The sequence below is a fragment of the Bubalus kerabau genome, chromosome 7, assembly GCF_029407905.1.
Source record: "Bubalus kerabau isolate K-KA32 ecotype Philippines breed swamp buffalo chromosome 7, PCC_UOA_SB_1v2, whole genome shotgun sequence".
Taxonomy (NCBI): domain Eukaryota; kingdom Metazoa; phylum Chordata; class Mammalia; order Artiodactyla; family Bovidae; genus Bubalus; species Bubalus kerabau.
In genome coordinates, this window is record NC_073630.1 from 59,515,141 (window position 1) to 59,531,535 (window position 16,395).

At 37.9% G+C, this 16,395-nt stretch overlaps 1 long non-coding RNA gene across 1 annotated transcript; it reads left to right on the forward strand.

The window, feature by feature from the left end:
• Positions 1-3,692: 3,692 nt before the first annotated feature.
• LOC129657755 (uncharacterized) lies at positions 3,693-14,393 on the forward strand. Its single transcript, XR_008717088.1, has 2 exons — positions 3,693-4,088; positions 14,149-14,393. It is a non-coding gene; the product is annotated as an uncharacterized LOC129657755 (long non-coding RNA).
• The last annotated feature ends 2,002 nt before the right edge of the window (positions 14,394-16,395 follow it).

Below are 16,395 nucleotides of genomic sequence, written 5' to 3' on the forward strand. Positions count from 1 at the left end.
ATTTTTTCACTTTTCTAACAATGACTAAAATACAGTAAAATAAGTATTGTTGTGGTCCCTCGCACAATATTGCTCACCCATGGAGAAAATAAGTTTCGTGAGGACTCAGTTGGATGATGGACTACTAGAGGGTCCCTATTATCTCATCCATGGGATACAAATGGACATTTGTGGCTGAGAGAAAGGTTGGTGTATAAAAATTACTTGTATTTTAAATCTCAGGACCCACAGGGGTGGGAAATCCAAACCAACCTTCACCAACAGGCACATCTAGACAGGAGTGAGCATCACCATTCTAGGCTTAGAGGCCCTTCCCCAACCCACCCCACCTCCGAGGGCAATGTCCTCTTCAGTAAACACCTGCAAGGAAATTTGATCAAGAACCAAGGACAGTATAAGCAGGGTTGTCCCGAGGATGCTATTGTTATTGTCCTTTTGAAAGATGCTTAGTGCCCAAACTAATTTGAATACAGAGAGAAAAAGTGAAGTCGCTCAGTTGTGTCTGACTCTTTGCGACCCCATGGACTGTAGCATACCAGGCTTCTACTTTCATAGGCTTTTCCAGGCAAGAATACTGGAGTGGGTTGCCATTTCCTTCTCCAGGGGATCTTCCTGATCCAGTGATCTAACCCAGGTCTCCCACGTTGCAGGCAGACGCTTTATCTTCTGAGCCACCAGGGAAGCCTGAAAATATAGAGAGAAGAAAGTCCAGCTAATTCCATAGTTTTTTGTTTTTTGTTTTTTTTTTTTTACTTTACAATATTGTATTGGTTTTGCCATACATCAACATGAATCTACCACGGGTGTACACATGTTCCGCATCCTGAAACCCCCTCCCACCTCCCTCCCTGTACCATCCCAGAGGTTTCAGTACTTCCTGTTCAACTGGAAGCTCTCAGTGTTTAAAGTTTTTTTGTTTTTTTTTTTTGTTTTGTTTAAAAAAAGAAAATTCAGAAATCAGGAGTGTGCATTTGCAGAGATGAGACAATCTCTTATTTTGTAGTTAGGGATGTGTGGGTTAGTCCCTCAGGCATGTCTGACTCTTTGCAACCCCAAAGACTGTAGCCTGGCAGGCTCCTCTGTCCATGGGATTCTCCAGGCAAGAATACTGGAGAGTAGCTTGCCCTTCACCTTCTCCAGAGGATCTTCCTGACCCAGGGATCGCCAGAGAGAGGTTGAGACTGTTGTGCACGCTCAGTTGTGTCGGGCTCCTCTGTCCATGGGATTTCCCAGGCAAGAATACTGGAGTGGGTTTCCATTTCCTTCTCTAGTGGATCTTCCCAACCCAGAAATCTAGCCCACATCTCCTGTGATTCCTGCACTGGCAGGCGAATTCTTTACTACTGTGCCACCTGGGAAGCCCTATCTGCAGATACAAGTCTTCTAATGCCAGGGCTCAGCAGAAACCGCCCCCCTGGATTTCACTCACACCATGCTTTCTGACTTCTTCTCAAATCTCTTTTCAGGTGGCAAGTATTTCCATCCAGAGACACCACTATCCCTCCATCTGAAACCTCAATCACTTTACCTGCGTCCCTCTCTGTTCCTTCAAATTCACTTTACTTCCAAAATTGTCACTGTATGAACTTCCCTAAGTTGTATTTCATGTTGCTATTGGAAATTTTTTAAATTGGTCATTTTCCATCAGCTTACAAGTTTCCTCCCATAGCCTTGAAAGTACAAGCTTCTCTAAATCATGATGAAGTACACTTCCCTTTATAAGACTCCTATAACCATTAAGGAGAAAAATCATGGGCCAGGGTGGGAACCTTTGCTGCTTGTTTACAGAGATGCCTCTCTTGAAATCTTACCTGATATGCTCCCCATCCCCCTTTCTGATCCTCTTCAGCCTGGGAGGACTCGGTTTCTCTGCACAGTGGCAATCAATGTGTGCTTTTGTCTCCATGACCATGTCTTTCTGCCCCTTTCTTACTACTTCAGCTTCTCACAAGATGAATTAGATAGAACTTGCTATCGATTCAAGCACTTTTCATTTGCTCAATCTTCCATATTTCATGATACTTTATCTCTCTTAAAATTTCCTTTGGTCACGCAGAAATCTGAAAAGATACCCTTTTATCTTGGAAAATAAAAATTTTCCCAGTCACTTCACTGGCAGAACAGAAACTCACTGTCTGGAGTAGTCAGCCCTGTTTTTGACCCAGAAAGACCCTCCAGCACTCAGGAACACCCACGATCATCTCCTTCCATCACCTTCAACCACTTTCCCTCCGCTATCCTCTCTGGTTGCCCTTCTTGTTTCAAAAATTATCCAAGAAAGTTCATAGATTCATGTTTTACAGTGACATATTGAAATGGTTGCCCCTAAGCCAGAAAAGTTTTCCTGGGGTTTAAAATTCAATACCCATATTTTCTGATTCTGAGAAACATAAGCAGTCCTAAAATTGCTTGAAATCCTTTTCTTTAAAGCCACATGCTCCATCTTAAGTTTCAAATCTCAGGAAGTCTTTCCTAGATGTGGCTGTCGTCTTCTATCCCAGGCCCCAGAGATTCTCTAAAACAGTGGTCCCCAACGATTTTGGTATCAGGGACTGGCTTCCTGTGGAAGACAATTTTTCCACAGATGTGGGTAAGGGAGATGGTTTTGGAATGATTCAAAGGCATTACATTTATTGTCTACTTTATATTATTACTACAGCAGCTCCATCTCATATCAGGCATTAAGTCTCAGAGGTTGGGGACCTGTGCTCTAAGAAATACCATCTTTAAAAAAAATGTTTTATTTTGTATTGGGGTATAGCCAGTTAACACTGTTGTGATTAATTCCAGGTTAGTTTCAGGTGAACAGTGAAGGGATTCAGCCATACACATACATTAATTAATTCTCCTAAACTCCTCTACCATCCAGGCTGCCACATAGCATTGAGCAGAGTTCCATGTGCTTTACAGTAGGTGGTTGCTGTTTATCCATTTTATATAAACAGCAAGGACCTACTGTATATATACTATTGATAGCATAAATATAGCAGTGTGCACATGTCCATCCCAAACTCCCTAACTATGGCTTTCCCCATCCTTCTCCTGATAAGTTCGTAGACACACCATCGATTTTGTTATGGGATGAAACAAAGGCCCCCAGCCATTAGACCCCCTTTTTTAATTTTTATTTTTTATATGAAACTGTAACATTTACACGAGACTTGGAAAATGCAGAACAAGGTTATATATAGTTTTACTATATAGGAACTTTTCTATGTTCATTAGAACAACCTGAAATCTTCAAGAACTCCCATGCTGGGGCTTCAAATTTTATTTTGTGAGAATCTCTGGAAAGGAACTCTCATAGGAATAGTTAAATCCTCTCGGGGTAGTTCTAACCTGCAGCCTGGGTGCAATTCATAGTTTCTGAAGTCCCTGCCTCCCTGAAGCAAAAGGAGGTGGGAATAGACCCAGGAGGCCCCTGCACTCAGGTGAAGCTCCTGGCAAAGTGCACCTGATGCTTCTCTAAAGCAGCAGATTTCATCCCAGGCTGGGATTTCATCCCACATGAGAATCACCAAGGGAGCTTTCCACAAATGCCTGGGACCCAGCACAAAATAATTAAGCCTGAATCACCGGGGGATTGGCCTTCGAAATGCCTTCCAGCTGATTCCACTGTAGAATCAGGTTTGAGAAGCTGTTTTACAGCAGAATTCATTTGCAGACTGACTCTTTCGCTGAGTTTACAGACTAGTTCATTTAACCTGTAAGTTATATTGAATTGTACATGTTAGTCAAAGTCGAAGGCAGAATAACAAGGAAATACATTTCCTCAGGAAATACTTCTGGGGGATATCTTGTCTGGAAAGAACCTCCATGCAGTGAGTGCCTACCTCAGAATGCAAGAGGACTACCAGCCCGCTTGACGAACTGTGCTCCTGGGTGATCGAGGACCAATCACATTCAAGACGTTAAATAGTGGCCACGCCTCCCACGGGCTTAAAAGCCACCAGAAGCCTCTGGCGCTGCGAGGAGCAAAACACCTTTCTGCACCCTGGAAGCTCCTGAGTCTTGCACTCCAGCAGGGCAGAGGAAATGCCAGCTCTCTCCAGGCCTTGTACAGAAAATACTCAAGAATAGAAGCGAAGGTAAGTTGAGAGGGAACCTGTTGCCTATGTATTTGTGGAAGGATAGCTGGGAGAAGGCAATGGCACCCCACTCCAGTACTCTTGCCTGGAAAATCCCATGGGCGGAGGAGCCTGGTGGGCTGCCGTCCATGGGGTCGCTAAGAGCCGGACACGACGGAGAGACTTCACTCTCACTTTTCACTTTGATGCATTGGAGAAGGAAATGGCAACCCACTCCAGTGTTCTTGCCTGGAGAATCCCAGGGTTGGGGGAGCCTGGTGGGCTGCTGTCTATGGGGTCGCACAGAGTCAGACATGACTGATAACCCAGCAGCAGCTGAGTTATTTTATTTCGTTTTATTTCATAAGTATTTTTGGAGCCATTAAAATTTGTGTCCTGTACACTTCTCTGTTCTTTACAAATAGTAAATATTGTAATACTTAGGGTAAGCCTGTTGGAAGGTGTTGTTACTACACTAATTTTCCAGAGAAGGAAACTGAGGCACAGCATGGCAGCTACCCTAAACAGGGATTCATGGTTTTAACTTTAGAGCTAAGGGGGGAAACAAGAATCTGGTACTGTGGTTCCTGAGCCCATGACTTTAAAACTGTTCTCTGCTGCCTCTCAACTACTCGATGGTGTATTACCTTGCAGATTTCTGGTTTTAATGGGATTATGTGGCCGCTTTGACATTTTATGTTAATTATTGCCTTAATCTCTGAAAGTTTCATTTAGGTTGTTTGTGCCTTCCTAGGACTTATGTTCCTGTGTCACCTCCATGCTTGGCCATAGGAGGTCCACTTCTCATACCTCTTTTAAAGTCTTCCGGTACCGATTTTTCCATTTGTGTCATTTTGGGGTCTATTGATTGATTTATTTGCTAGTGATGAATTGTATTTCTCTGTGTCAGTGCATACCTGGTAACTCAAGCTAGACCAGTAATTTGCATTTCACATTGTTGGGTACTGGATATTTTTGTTTCTATAAATAATGTTGGGCTTTGTTCTGGCTTGCCAAAAGTTATTTAGAATCATAGTGATGCTTTGAAGGAGTCTTTGGTAGTTGCTACCTTTGGTTGATGGATAATGGTCCCACTACTGAGGTCATACTCTTCTGAGCACTGTATTTGAATCAAACTTGGATATGGTTTTTTTACATTCTTGCTTTAGAGTACCAGGTTCTTCCTGGCCCTGAGCGACCCCAGGGAACTGTTTATATTTTACATGTTTGAATATCTGATTCAAGGTGTTTTCATCTGCATAATGATTGACTTTGAAGGTGAAATTTGAATTTTCACCCAAAACATAATTTAATCTCAATTTATAAATTCTTATGTTTCTTTTGTATGTATGTTTTCTGCCATTATCTGTTTACGATATTGTATTTTTATGTACAACCCTTTCCCCAATAAATATGTACCATATTCATATGTATATGAATAAAAATGCACTTTATACCAATAAAAGGCCTTGTACCCTAAAGCCTAGTTATCAGCCTAAAACCCCTCACTGTGCTTATAACTGGACTGGGGAACTAGGATATTTTTTTTTTTCCTTTCAGAAGAAATAGTCATTAAATGTTTGAAAACTTGTCCAAGGTCACATAGTTAACATAATTAGTACCTGATTCAGGTTTCTTAACTGATACGCTAAATCAGCTCTCACACTTAATAAATAGGAATCTGACATGAAGAAAACTGTTTCTCTAGCCTGTCCTCATTATTAGAGGTGTAAAATCGGATTTTTATGCTGATAATTAATATTTTTCAAAAAAAATTAAAAAATTATTCTTAGATTTGTTAATACATATTTTATCCAAGACTAGTTCAAAAGGATAGAGGGATTGAACTTAGGTCCAAATACAGCAAGGAAAAGTGAATGATAAGAATATCAAGGGTGGAGGATGAGGAAACTGATCATGTTTCAAGGGTGGATAATTCTCACCTAAACTGAACTCAACAGAATTCTTCCTAAAGGCAGGCCAATGTCATGGTTTAGTCAAGAGAGCTCAGAGGAGCCTAACTAAAGTTTGGTCATGGAGACAAATAAGTAGAAAGTTATCCATGTTTATGAATTAGAAAAATTAATATTGTTAAAATGTCCATAATGCCCAAAGCTATATATAGGCTCAGCACAATCCCTGTCAAAATTTTAATGGCATTTTTCACAGAAATAGAAGAAGCAATCCTAAAACTTGTATGCAACAGCAAAAGACCCCAAATAGCCAAAGCAATCTTGAGAGAGAACAAGACTGTAGGCATCACACTTCCTAAGCTCAGACTACACTACAAAACCATAAAAGTGTTGAACTGATATAAAAATGGGCACTTAAGCCATGAAGCAGAATCAGGAACCCAGAAATAAGCCTTTACATATATGGTCAACTAATCCTTTACAAGGAAGCCAAGAGTATTTCATGAATAACTGTAGTTTCTGCAATAAAGGATGTTTGAAAACTGAATAACCACATGCAGAAGAATGAAATGGATTCATCTATCTTAAACCATTCACAAAAATTAATTCAATGAATTAAAGACCTAAAAATGAGAACTAGAACTATAAAATTCCTGGGAGAAAACATAGGGAAAATTGTCCTTGACAATAGTAATATTTTCTTGGATATATAACATCAAAAGCAAAAATCAATATGTAGAGTTATGTCAAACTAAAAAAACAAACAAAACTTCTGTGCAGCAAAACAAATCATCATCAAAACGAAAAGGCAGCCTGTGTAATGGGAGAAACTGTAAGTCATATATCTGATCATAGTTAATATCTGAAATATATAAAGTCATATAATTAAATAGCAGAAACAAAACAAACAGAACCACACACACACACAATCTAATTTAAAAATGGAGAGAGGAACTGAATTTTCCCAAAGAAGGCATACAAATGACCAACTGGTATATTAAAAGGTACAACATCACTGATCATCAGGGAAATGTAAATCAAGATGACAATATTACCTCATATCTGTTAGAACTGTATCCTCAAAAAGACATGAGAAAACAAGCATTGGTGAGGATGTGGAGAAAAAGAACCATTGTGCACTGTTGGTGGGAATGTAAGTTGGTACAGTAACTATGGAAAATGATATGGAAATTCCTTTAAAAAATCAGAAATACAACTATTGGATGATTGACAGTCTAATTCTGGGTGTATAGCTGAAGGATATGAATACAGAATCTCAAAGAGATATCTGCCCTCCCATGTTCACTGAAGCGTTGTTGACAGTAAGCAAAATATAGAAACAACCTACAGGTCCATCTTGGTGGCATTAGTGGTACAGAACCTGCCTTCCAATGCAGGAGACATAGGACATACAGGTTCGACCCCTGCCATGACCTGGAGGAGGGCATGGCAATCTACTCCAGTATTCTTGCCTGGAGAAACCATGGACAGAGGAGCCTTGCAAGGTATAGCCCATGGGATCGCAAAGAGTTGGATACGACTGAAGTGACTTAACACAAATGTCCTTCAATGAATCAATAAAGATGTTGTGCATATATATTACACAAACACAATGGAATTATTCAGCTGTGAGATGAAAGGAATCCCTAACCATTTGCAAAAACGTGAATGAAACTTGAGAGTATTATGTTGAGTGAAATAAGTTAGAGAAAGACAAATACTGTATGATCTCACTTATATGTGGAATATAAAAAAGCCAAACTCAGAAACAAAAGTAGCATGGTAGTCACCAGAGGCTAGGGTGTCAGGGAAATTGGGAGTTGTTAGTCAAATGGTGTGAACTTTCAGTTATAAATGGAATAAGTTCTGGGGATCTAATGTATGACATGGCAATTATAGTTAATGTTGTATTATATATTTGAAAGTTGCTGAGAGTAGATCTTAAAAGTTCTCACCACAAAGAAAGAAATGTAATTATTTGACATGAGAGAGGCATTAGTTAATATTATGATGGTAATCATTTTGCAATATAGAAGTGTATTAAATCAATATGTTATATACCCTTTAAATTTACCCAATTTTGTAAGTAATTTATCTCTCAATAAATCTGAAAATAATAAAGTTTGGTCAAAGAGGGAGTCTTGTCAAAACCATCAAAAAACGTAGTTTCTACTCTTTTAAGACAGTGTTACTTTTTCATTACTCCTAGAAGATGACCAAAGAAATTGTGTGCAGAAACAAGATGCCATAGGTAAATGAGATTTTAATGAATACATGTTATAAGCAAAAATACAACAGTTATAATCATCATGATGAAAAATTGAACTCATCAAAGGATTTAAATAATATAAGAATAAGTTTATTATAAAGAGTTTAATTTCTCTTAAAATTATCAAGAAATTGTAACATTAGCATTATTATTTGACATTTTATGTCATTTTCATTTTTATATGAAAAGTTAATTTTGTTAGGAGAGCCAATGCACATAATTGCATTTTACTTTGATAAATTCAAATTTGGATCTTTTAATGCGATCTTTTTAAAACAAAGCTGTAGCAAAACCTCACTGCATTTTACCAAGAAACCTTGTCCGTATATGTAGTTAACTAAGGGTATAAGTCTATTTCAACTATTGAAAGCTATAGTTATATATTTATGCAGAAGGAGAATATACATGTAAAGAACATTATATCACTTTGAAAAGTTTTAATATGCTACCTTTTTTTCATGAGTTTGTACATTTAGTTGAAGTTCACTAAAATGTTGGCAAATAATTGATATTGTTCACTGATTTTATAAATTTCTTTAATCTCTTATGCCCACTTTAAAAATTATTATTGCACATCTTTTATGTCTCTAGATATATCACCAAAGATATGCCTTTTGATATATTTTATAAAGCAATTTTTTAGATTTAATCTTTCATGTTGTATATTTTTGTCATTAATTTATTATCCTACTACATATTATAATTTCTTTGGGTTTATTTTGTTACTTTTCAAGTTTCAGATAGACATGACACATTTTTTTCATCCTTTTCTCATTCCTTTACATTTTTTAAAAAATTGTGTAATTCCTCAATATCACTAAATATTTGGAAAATGCAAATTAAAGAAAATACCACCTCACACTCATTAGGATGGCTTTAATTAGAAGTCAGACAGCAACAGTTGTTGGCGAGGCTGTAAAGAAACTGGAAACCTCAGTCATTGGTAAATGAATAATGAAGATGTCTTATACAACTGAACACTGTTCAACAAAAGGAAGGAACTACTGCTACATGAAATATTTATGCATCTCATTACCCTAAGTGAAAGACACCAAGTCAAAATAATTATGTATTGTATAATTCCATTTATCTTAAGGGTCTTCTTCTTGTTCAGTCGCTGAGTCATGTCTGACTCTTAGCAACCCCATGAACTGCAGCATGCCAGGCTTCTCTGTCCATCACTATCTCCCTGAGTTTGAACAAACTCATATCCTTTGAATCAGTGATACCATCCAACCATCTAATCCTCTGTTGCCTGCTTCTCCTCTTGCCCTCAATTTTTCTCAGCATCAGGGTCTTTACTGAGTCAGCTCTTCGCATCAGGTGGCCGAAGTACTGAAGCTTCAGCATCAGTCCTTTCAGTGAATATTCAGCATTGATTTCCTTTAGGATTGACTGGTTAGGATTGATCTCCTTGCTGTCCAAGAGACTGTCATGAGTCTTCTCCTGTACATAGTTTGAAAGCATCAGTTCTTTGGTGCTCAGCCTTCTTTATGGTCCAACTTTCACATCTGTACATGATTACTGGAAAAACTATAGCTTTGACTATAGGGACCTTTGTTGGCAAAGTGATGTCTCTGCTTTTTAAAACACTGTCTAGGTTTAACATAGCTATACTTCCAAGGAGCAAGCATTTTAATTTCATAGCTGCAGTCACCATCCACATTTATATCGGAGTCCAAGAAAATGAAATCTGACACTGTTTCCACACTTTTCTCATCTATTTGCTTCGAAGTGATGGGACTGGATACCAAGATCTTTGTTTTTGAATGTTGAGTTTTAAGCCAGCTTTTTCACTCTCCTCTTTCACTTTTATCAAGAGGCTATTTAGTTCCTTTTCACTTTCTGCCATTAGGTGTCATCTGCATATCTGAGGTTATAAATATTTTTCCCTGCAATCTTGGTTCCAGTGTGAGCTTCATCCAGCCCAGCATTTCACATAATGGACTCTGCATGGAAGTTAAATAAACAGGGTACTCCTTTCCCAGGTTTGAACCAGTCCATTGTTCCATGTCCATTTCTAAATGTTGCTTCTTGTCCTGCCTACAGGTTTTGCAGGAGGCAGGTAAGGTGGTCTGGTATTCCCATCTCTTAAAGAAAATTCCACAGTTTGTTGTGATCCACACAGTCAAAGGTTTTAGTGTAGTCAATGAAGCAGAAGTAGATGTTTTTCTGGGATTCTCTACCTTTTTCTATGATCCAGTGTATGTTGGCAATTTGATCTCTGGTTCTCTGCCATTTCTAAATCCAGCTTGTACACCTGGAAGTTCTCAGTTCACATATGGCTGAAGCCTAGCTTGAAGGATTTTGAGCAAAATCTTGCTGGCTTGTGAAATGAGTGCAATCGTACAGTAATTTGAACATTCTTTGACATTACCTTTCTTTGAGATTGGAATGAAAACTGACCTTTTCCAGTCCTGTGACCACTGAGTTTTCCAATGTTGCTGGCATAATAAGTGCATCACTTTAACAGCATCATGTTTTAAGATTTGAAATAGCTGCTGTTGGCCAGTGGAGCTTATCAGCCACCCAGGAGCCAATGGTACCCTTGCTTTTCCTCTGCTGCTGGCCACCCTGGGGCTGGCCAATCTGCTGTTGCTGACACCTCTGCACTTGGAACTGGGAGTGCTGGTCACTAACCTGCTCCCACCTCCATCTCTTCTGTGATCTTTGTTAAGCCACTTCCCAGTCCATCAAGGCCTCTTCAGGCAGCCATGGCCAGACAGCCTAGAGTGTGAAGTCAAGTGGACCTTAGGAAGTATGACTGTGAACAAGCTGGTGGAGGTGATGATGCTGTGCGTCTAGAAGAGGCAAATCTATAGTAACAGAAAGCAGACTATTTTTTGTCTTGGCTCTGGGGGTGGGAACAGGAATTGACTAACTACAAACAGTCTTAGGGATCATTTTGGGTGACAAAATGTTCTAAAAGTGGTTTGTGATGCTCACTGTACTTAAAATTGGTGATTGCTATATTGTATAAATTATACCTTAGTAATACTGCCTTTTAACAACAAAAGAAGTAATTTTCTCTAACTATAACTTTTCTAAATACCTAAGGATATAAATTTCCCTTGAAGTACTGTGTTAGCTGAATTCTATGTATTCTGATATATTTTGTTGTTGTTGTTCAGTCGCTAAGTCATGTCTGACTGTTTGTGATTCCATGGACTTCAGAACATACCACGCTTCCCTATCTTTCACTATCTCTGGAGTTTACTCATGTCCTGATGTATAGTTTTTTAATTACTCATTGGCTTCAAATGTCTTTTACATTTTTATTATGATTTTTACTTTTTTAATTATTTAAGAATGTATTTGAATTTCTAAACATTTATAGCAGTTTTTAGCTATTTTTTAAAATGAACTTATTTTTGATTGCATTATCAGACACAGTGATTACTTTCTAATATGTTGAGGCTTTGATCAATTATTAACTGATTCACATGTGCATGAAAAAAGTATGTAATTGCTAACCTTAATAGAGAAGTCAATATGCTTATGCTATGTAAAGGGCATCCCTGGTAGCTCCCATGGTAAAGAATCTGCCCTCAGTGCAGGAGACCTGAGTTCAGTCCCTGAGTTGGGAAGATCTCCTGGAGGAGGGAATGGCTACCCACTCCAGTATTCTTGCCTGGCGAATTTCATGGACAGAGGAGCCTGGTGGTCATAGTCTTTGGTGTCGCAAAGAGTCGGACATGACTGAGCAACTAACACTTTAACGTTTTCATACTAAGTAAAACTTGCTAGTTGTTCAGCTTTATATATTCCTTCTGTTTTTATTATTATTATTATTATACTTGCATTGTAATAATTTAAAGAGATTTATTGAACTCTCCCTTAAAATGGAGAATGTATCAATTTCTCCCTATAGTTCTATTAATTTGACATCTTAAAGCTTGAGGTTAGTTTATTAGAGGCAAGCATATTTAGAATTGGTATGACTTTTCATAAATAGAATGTATTTTTATTATATACTTACACTCTCCCAATAATGCATTTTTTAAAATTTATCTGATGTCAGTATAGGTATTCGCTTCATCTTTTCACACTAGTTAACTTTCAGTCTCTGTATACGTGTTTGCTTTATGTAATTTTATTATAAACAATATATATGAATTTTAAATATTTTTATAATGTGATCATTTGTCTCTATATGACAATTTTAATTCACTTAACATTTTAAAATCAAGAAAAAGTTTATTTAAAAATCTAAACAAATCTATAACTGCTAAGGAATGGATAGTTTAAAATCATCACAATCCCCTGAAAACCACAACTTAACCCAAATGATTATACAAGTGAGTTTGTTACCTAGCTGAATTTGAGTCCTCTACCCTGTCTACAGTAAAGTCAATTTACTAACACCAGGTGTGATGAAGGAAAATGCAGAGTTTATTGTAGATGCCAAGTAGGAGGGAAGGAGTGTGGGCAGCTAAAACAACAACAAAACACCCAGACTATCTACTACAACCAGTGCACTGGAATTGTGGTATTGGAGAAACTGCCTGGGCAGACAGACAGAGACCTTCCAAGATTTCACTTTTGTCTTTCCATATTAGCTTTGCCTGCCTGGTGATTTTGGCAGGGATAAGGACCTATACTTCAGGGATGTAATCACACTGCAAGAGATTAGATATAAACGTACTCTAGCTGTACTTCTATCCCTGAAGGAAAACTATCTCCTACAACATAAAATTATGATCCTAATGTTGATTGGTGAACACAAAATGAGGGCAGAGAATTGGTTCAGGACTTCAATATTTAATTGCATCAGGTTTCTAATCTTTACATCTCTTATCAGAATGGAGAGATACCTGCTGCCAAACCAAGCATGGTGAATCTTTTATCAATGTGCTTGCTCTCTCCCCAAGATAGAGCTAGGAGGAGGAACTGCTGCCATTGATTGCCTAATGGTCTTTCTGTTCTATGTTTTATGCTAATTAATCCCTGTTTCTAATAAATAATTCTTTTTTGGATTCATTAATACCTTCTTTAATCTTGTTCTGCCCAGGAGGTCAACTTCTCTCTTCAAGGTGACTTTGAATCTCATCTTTTGTGGTAGATTTTATAGTGCTTAGAGAACAGTCGTCTTTCTCTGTTTTCCAAATTCTGAGAGAGCCCCTCACTATTATGCACATGAATTTATGCACCCAAATAATTAATCTTATAAAAATTTAGCCACAGACATATGTAAGATCTTTTGTGTTCTTTTCTGCCTTCTCCCTTTGTGCCATTTGTTGGGAACTCTAGCAGATTCTGGACAGTTTGAATATGAGATTTAACCAATTAACATTAGCCCTTAGAGTATCAATCTTCCTAGCATATTTTAGAGGAGAGTTAATATCTCTGATTGGCTGTCTCTGTCTACACAATTTTGTAGTGAAGGCAAGAGATCTCGTCTATCCAACTTTCATTTGCTTCATATCTTTTCAAAGTGAAAATCCCTCAATCATGTCTGACTCTTTGCGAAGCTATGGACTGTAGCCCCCAGGCTCCTCTGTCCATGGGATTCTCCAGGCAAGAATACTGGAGTGGGTTACCATTCCTTTCTCCAAAGGATCTTCCCAACCCAGGGATCAAACCCTCATCTCCTGCATTGCAGGCAGATTCTTTACTGTCTGAGACACCAGGAAAGGCAGTCAAAAGCATTTGACTCCCTCAAAAGACAGGGATCAGGGAATAATGAAGGTGAGCATAACAATTTAAAAGCCTTGTGTTTTCCATAAATATCCAAAAAGAAACACTTTTGAATATTTTTTCTCAGTGAAGTAACATCCATATTTCTGAAATTCTTTCATAATCTCAAAGACCCTGACAGTTTGCCTTGACCTTACATATTGGCTAAAATGTAACTTTGGTGGCTCAGGCAACAGTTGTCTATATTTTAATGTTTCTACAGAGTTTCTCAATGGAGCTATATAAGTAGATGCAAAAGAGGTAATCTCTTTTATACAGCCACTTTGGAGATATGAATACAAATTGGAGAGGAAGGTGAAGATGAGAAGCAATACCATAAGGAAAATGTGCATCTTTGTAAAAGCTAATTGTGATGATAATTACTTTCTGCTTTGAAAGCAAATGGGTGATGTTGGCTCTTACTGTGGAATTTGTTCAAAGAAATAAAATAGATTGGGCTATTCAACAGTGACTGAATTGTTCATTATGTTAAGAATGGAAAGCAATCTTGTAAAATGTCATCTTTTGCATTTATTTTAATTTTCCAAGAACATTTATGCCAACTAAATGTAAAATTTCTCCAGTGTCACTCCTACCTCATTAAAGGGGAAAAATAATATCGCTAAATGCCTTTGATAAATAGCCATATTATTTAAATAATTATCACTGTCTTTTTCAGCAGAGATACAGACAAGGAAAAATCAGAGATACAGACTAGGAAGGAGTAATAGGAATATTCATATTATCTGTCAAGGATAGGAAGATCAAGAGGCTGAAGTGACTCACTGAGGAATTCAACCTTGGGTCTGCACAGAAGTGCTTGCAGAACTCTGCCTCTCTCTAGAAGCATCTTGCACCCTCCATCCATTAGTCACTAACCCACATGCTCCAATGCACACTTAGAAAAGTGACTAAAATAATGACAAAGATTATTAAAAATAAATAAAATAAACCACTTTTTGTTCTGGAATTACTAGCCCCATACTCTTTGTATAAGTCTGCACATTTCTTCCAGATTTTGAACAGCTGTTTCTAGTCATCTCATTAAATAATATGCTTCCTATGGTTTCCTCAGCCTTAATATGAATGCTGGGTTGGTGCCTGTGTGACTGGGCTGTTAATGCTTTAGCTTTAGCTGTCTTTCTCAGCTTGGGCTTCTGGAAGTTAACCTCTTTAGATCTGTGCAAAACTGGCCTGTATAGCTTTTACCTGCATCTGTTTGTGTGTCCTAACTGGTTTGAATATTTGGAAGTAACCCCTGGCTTGAATGCTGAGCCTGAAATTCCTGAAAAAATTCTGCTCATATTTTCAGGCTGGCCTCATACCTATAATCTTTTTTTTTTTTTTAATGAGATATAATTGTGTACCATTGTGTTAGTTTCAGGTGAACAATGTAATTGTTACGCAGTGAGAAGAGGAAAAAGGAGTCAAAATAGTGGTGGGTAAAAGACAAAGAAAGGAAAAAGCCCATGAAAATAGATCAAAGGAAGGTCTGACGACTGGAATGAGAACCTCAGGTGTAACAAACAGCCCTCCTGGCTAATCCAATTTACATAGGGCAGGCTCAGGGGGAGGAGAAAAAAAACATATAAAGAGAGGAGCCAAAATTGAGCCCCTCTCTTCTTTTGGGTTGGCATCATCGACTCAATGGACATGAGTTTGAGTAAACTGCCGGACTTGGTGATAGACAGGGAGGCCTGGTGTGCTGCAGTCCATGGGGTCCCAAAGAGTTGGGCATTCAGTTGAGTGACTGAACTGGACTGAACTGCCCTCACACCTCAAGGATGTATTTTCCTTTGCTCGTCAAATAAAACTGAGCTGTAACCAAGCTGTAACACTGGCCCGCTGTTTCAGATTTTTGCAGTGGCTAGACAGAACCAAGGAAATTATATACTCCCCTGACATAATCATTTGACACATGTGTCTATTTCAAAATAAAAAGCCCCAATAAGTCCCATTAACATCCTATACCTTGTGAAGTTATAAAATATTTTTGTGTGATGAGAACTTCAAGATCCATTCTCCTAGATACTTTCAACTATGTGATATAGCATTGTTAAAAATACTCACCATGCTGTACATGACATCCCTTTAACCCTCTTTACCCATTTCATCTACCCTTCACCCTCTGCCTCAGACAACTAATGTGTTCAATTTACCATAAGCTAGTGGGAATTTTTGTTATTCTTTTTTTTGTTTTGTTTTGTTTTTAGATTATACATACAAGTGGGATCATATGGTATTTATCTTTTTGTGACTTTTTTACTTAGCATAATGTTCTCAAGGTCCATTCATGTTGTTGCAAATGGAAAATTTTCTTTCTTTTTTTTTGGCTAAATAGTATTGTTATGATATATATGTATGTATAACATATATATAATTTTCTTATCCATTTATCCATCAACAAACTTTTAGGTTGTTTTTATGTCTTAGTGATTGTAATAATGCTTTGAGCATGAGGGTGCCTCTG